Genomic DNA, 6,072 nt, shown 5'->3' with positions numbered 1-6,072 from the left:
TGGCTCCTGCAAATCTTCTCGACAAACAATAGCAATTTTTTTAGCATAATCAATTACCTATAGTCTCATTTTGAGTGATAAAGAAGCTTATAGATTGGCTTCAGTAAGTAGCTAATAGCTTAATAACTGATTAGGGTGACATACACGCAGTGTAATTTTACGCTTTGCGTGATACCGTTGACGGCCGATATTGATTGCTTGATTCTTTGTAACGATTCTACTATCGAACTACCTTTGCTCAGCTATTAGTAAATATATACTTAAGTATACTGCAGTATACAGCGCACAAACATGTTAATCTTTTAAATTCCATACTGATTTGAATCAAAGACCTGAATCTCAGCTTATATAATTTTCAAATCTCAGAAATTTCAGGACTTTTGTTTTTAATTTTTATCCAAATTTTCAACTACATAGAAAATGACAGAAAATTCGCCGTTAAACTGCCAGATGCAGAAGATATTCAGACACTGTGAGATGATTTTAACCGCGATTTGCTTTTTAGTGACCCAATTCATCGACGTAGAATGTAGGTTATTAAATAATGTTACGGTTTTAATATAATTCTTTATGTAACGTCCATTTTCAACTTGTTTTGAAATAGCAATAATAATAATAATAATAATAATAATAATAATAATAATAATAATAATTATAATATTTTACTCATTCGTCTATAACAGAGCAAAGTCCCAATTACAACAGACACTACAAAATTTGTGTTACTTATGTCATGAAAAAAAAAATTAAAAATTAAAAAAGCGATAAATACAAGTACAAATAAAAGATACTGATATAAAATGGACGAAAATACAAATTAAAATTAGTATAAGGGGACAAATACATATATAAATACAGGATGTAAATATGAATTAAAATTTAAAAAATATAAGCACAGGTTATAAAATGTATAAATAAATATTAAAGAATAACAAATAGATATTAATATTATTTGAAATCAACTACCTTGAATGCTTTAGGAAGAAAGAATGTATATGTAATGTAAAAACGTGGAAATCTAGATCCCATAGTTTACATGCTTCATTCAATTTAGTTCACATTCTTAATAATAATAATAATAATAATAATAATAATAATAATAATAATAATAATGTTTTATTTGTCTGCAACAGAACAAAGCCCCAATCACAATAGACTATACAAAATTAGTGGTACTTATATCATGAAAAAAAAATTGAAATAGAAAAGCAATAAATACAGGCACAAATAGAAGAAACTGATATAAAATACAAATGAAAAATACAAATTAAAATAAATGAAAAGGTATAAATAGAAATAACTTATAAAAATAGAAGATACTCATATAAATATAAACGAAAATGAGAAATAGATAAATATACTTGCAAATAGAAGATACTGATATAAATAAAAAATTAAAGAAGGATAAATACAGAATATAAAATGTATTGGATTGGTGTATAAGTTGGTAGCTTTTTCTGTACTTTCATTCATTTAATAGTATACTATTATTATTATTATTATTATTATTATTATTATTATTATTATTATTATTATTATTATTATTATTATTAAATATCCGCGGAAAAGAACCCTAATACACCAAGCGGTATGCTAGGGTTTTAGTTTTTTTAATAGTATACTATAGTGACACAGCTACCATAGAAACGAAAAACGCTACTAACTTATGCACCAACCTAATATAAATGTAGATTAAAGAGTAACAAGTAGATAGCAATATGATTTCAAATAAACTATCTCGAAATGTTAAGAAGAAAGAGTTTAGGCCTATATTTAATGTAAGAAATGTTGAAATCTAGATCACGTATTTTACATATTTTATTGAATTTTGAACACATTTTTAATAATAATAATAATAATGAAAATAATAATAATAATAATAATAATAATAATAATAGTAATAATAATAATTTTATTTATTTTTTATTTATTTATTTTATTTATTGTGCTGTACGACAGCCAGAGACCAATAACAATTCAGCACAAAGCATAATTACAAAATTACAAAATTAATAATGACAAAATCACAATAAAAGTGCATAAAATAATTATTACACAGAAAGATAATAATTACAATTAGTGACAATAATGGCAATGAATGAACGGAATAAAATGGATGATTAAAAGACTTAAACTGATGACAATTAAAAATAATTGTACTTGAAAATGAAAGGATAGAATCATATTAAAGTAAGACAAATTTATTATATTGTATTAATAAAATTCATACATAAAAATGGAAATAATTTTGAATTCAATTCTCATAGTTATGAAACAAAATGTATGAATTCTTTAAGATTGTTTGAACCAAAATGCAACACAGTATTTAATTATAGTAGTAATTTAGGCCCAAAAATATGTAACAAATTTATATTTAAATATCCGTATCTTATCAATTCTAATAGTTCTAGTATTAAATTAAAAAAGTTTTGTATGAATTTTATAAAAATTGAAAAATTGTAAATTGAAATTTGTATATTCTTATTGCATAGTAGGCATAAGACAAATTGTATTATATACTTCTTAATTTCAATTCAGTAGTCCGCCCCTGAGCACGAGTTCTGCTCTTTCAGGGGTGAGCTAAAGTCTTTCTGTTTATATTATATTTTATGTTACAATAGTTTAATAATTCGAAATTTTCTCGGGCTTCCAGCCAGGTCATAAGTTGGTGGATGACCAACTTATGATCTGGCTGGAAGCCCGAAAAAATTTCGAATTATCACGTCGCCAGGAAAGCTTCAGTAGTTATTTCAATAGTTTAATAGTTTAAATTACATGTCTAAAAACAAAATCTATAGACAAGGTCAGTTAAATTACAATTATTAGCAAAATAAATAAATAAATAAATAAATAAATAAATAAATAGATAAATAAATAAACTACAAAATGATATAATAATAATAATAATAATAATAATAATAATAATACTTACTTACTTACAAATGGCTTTTAAGGAACCCGAAGGTTCATTGCCGCCCTCACATAAGCCCGCCATCGGTCCCTATCCTGTGCAAGATTAATCCAGTCTCTATCGTCACTCCCCACCTCCCTCAAATCCATTTTAATATTATCCTCCCATCTACGTTTCGGCCTCCCCAAAGGTCTTTTTCCCTCCGGTCTCCCAACTAACACTCTATATGCATTTCTGGATTCGCCCATACGTGCTACATGCCCTGCCCATCTCAAACGTCTGGATTTAATGTTCCTAATTATGTCAGGTGTAGAATACAATGCGTGCAGTTCTGTGTTGTGTAACTTTCTCCATTCTCCTGTAACTTCATCCCGCTTAGCCCCAAATATTTTCCTAAGCACCTTATTCTCAAACACCTTTAACCTATGTTCCTCTCTCAATAATAATAATAATAATAATAATAATAATAATAATAATAATAAATGCTGATATTAATACGATTTAAAAACAGCTCAATATCTTTGCATGACGACTGCTAAATCAAAGTTGCTTATGACGGGCTGTGAATAGAGATTTCTATGCGAACGTAAAGCTATGTAAACATTTAACAAGATTGAATTCAAGCTATTTCGACCAGTTGGTTTTCTGTTCATAACGGTATTATTTTTCTATGAATTAATGGGAAGGCATATTATTGGGAACGAGGCAATAAATATTAATTTGACGCAATGTTTATTCATTAACGGACAGTGCAGCATACAATTCGAATGCTAATAAACATAATTATATCCACACACACCTTTGTTAAGCAAAGCATGTCACCAGACAAAATATATATTTGTACACTTACAGCAGCAATTAAATTTACAATTGTATAACTAATATTACTAGCGTAAAGTAAACGTAATGTTTTCACTTAAAAGAAGTCAAATACAATGCAGAATGAAGGCTCGTAGCAGAAATTAAATTAATGATTGACTGTGAAATACGTATGCTATCATTTAACAAATATTACGTAAATAAATACATTTCTGGTTTTGCACATGATGAAGCTATAACAGTTGAATCACTTGGGCTTGATCGGTTTTGGGGCTTGGAAAATCCACACGTTCAATATTTTTTTATTTTACTTTAGTAGCTTATTTTACGATGCTTTGTCAACATCTTAGGTTATTTAGCGTCTGAATGAGATGAAGGTGATAATGCCGGTGAAATGAACCCGGGGTCCAACACCAGCATTTGCTGATATTGGGTTGAGGGAAAGCCCCGGAAAAAACCTCAACCAGGTAACTTGCCCCAATCGGGAATCGAACCCGGGACGTCCAATATGAAGACAGCCAAAATACAAGGTGAACGGTAAGTAATGTCATTTATTTCAGGCGGTTATTCTTGAGATATTTTAAACAAAAAAGTTTGATACAATTTTGCTTGTTTTTTCTTCCTTTTTGAGAAAAAATTGTTTTATGTGAAACATTTCATAGCGCCTTGTGGGAAAGTCGTTGGTATAATTCCAAATATGCTCAGTCAATTTGAGAGCAGTTTATTATGATAATAAATGATTGAAAGAATTTTAGTTTCGTCCTTCAAATGTGCTGAAATTTGATCCGAACAAATGTAACTTTTCATTCTGGAAAGGAATCTTTCAATGTTACATTTGTTCGGAACAAATTACTGCACACTTGAAGAACAAAGCTAAATTTATTTCAATCATTTATTATCATAATACACTGCTTTCTTAAATTGACTGAGCATATTGGAATTTAAAAAATGTAGATCCCCAAAACACGCCGTGAAATGTTTCATATAAAACAATTTTTATCTCGATAATAAAGCAAAAACAGGAAAATTGTATTAAACTTTTTTGTTTGAAATATCTCAAAGAATAACCACCTGAAATTATTGACATTACTCACGGCTCATCCTGTATGTAGGGTACACACATGTATGTATTAAAGTGCGCAAAGTTTGAATAAAACACGCTGTATTGTCTTTCTGTAATGAAAATACAAGAATATAGCATTAATTGAGAATATTACAATATTTCCACTAATGGTAATTACCTCCTTATAAGATTATACATTTTCTCTAAAGTTTCTCTGTAATTTTATTATCAATATAATGAAATAACAATTAATTTGAATTTGAGAAAGGGACAGAGAGAGAGAGAGAGTTAGTGGCACCTACATTTTTAATTAGGCACTTGAAGCTACCACAGTTAGTTTGCAGTACTATCGACGAGCGCACAAGCAAAACAAAGAAGCAATAATTGTTCCTTTAGTATTCCACTGCTCTCTCTGTATTTCCCTTCATCGCCGTGTTTTTCGTCTTCCCTTTGTATTCACTTTGTTCTCCTTGTATTGCCATTGTTCTCCTTGTATTCTTCTTTTTCTCCTTATGTTACCCTTTTTCTTCTTGTATTTTCCTGTTTTCCTTCTGTTCCCCTTTGCTTCCTTTGTTTCCCTTATTCTCGTCACATTTCCTTTTTCCTCCTTGTTATGAACCTTGTTCGCATTTTATTCTCCTTGTACATTTATAACTTTTTTCATTGTATTCCTCTTTTGACCCTTTATTCTCTTGTTCTCTTTGTATTTCCCATTCTCTCTTTCTATTCCCTTTTTTCTCCTCGTATTCTCCCTTTCCTCTTTGCATTCTCCTTTTTTTATTTGCATTCCCCTTGCTCTCCTTACAGTCCACTTTTTCTACTTGTATTCCCATTGTTCTCTTCCATTCGCTTGAATTCTACTCGTTCTGTTTTGGATTCCCCTTGGCCTCCCACTTTCCCGCGCTGTTTGTCAATCCTTGTAGGTAAAGATACGCAGCATAGTGAAGCTTTGAATCTGTCGATATTTGACAGTGCACCTGTTTGAATTCCAGAAACACTTGCGAGTGCCTTGTGCTAATCACTGGAAGAAAAATGTGGCTTGCAGAAACTTTTGACTGTAATCAGGACAAAATACTGTGCAATATCAATGTTACTAATAACAATGATGTCACCTCGCGATGACAGGTGACAGATGCACCTGGTGCTGTTATCAGTCAAACAACCACTCTTGAAGTCGATGTATTTATTCTGATAACAGCGCTCAACACAGTGATCATTTCTAGTCTTTGACATTCTGCGTTGTACATCTATAAATTTAAGTCGTACAGCAATATACAAT

Source organism: Periplaneta americana, chromosome 16 (assembly GCF_040183065.1).
Source record: "Periplaneta americana isolate PAMFEO1 chromosome 16, P.americana_PAMFEO1_priV1, whole genome shotgun sequence".
NCBI classification, from domain to species: domain Eukaryota; kingdom Metazoa; phylum Arthropoda; class Insecta; order Blattodea; family Blattidae; genus Periplaneta; species Periplaneta americana.
Note: the sequence above shows the minus strand (reverse complement) of the source record.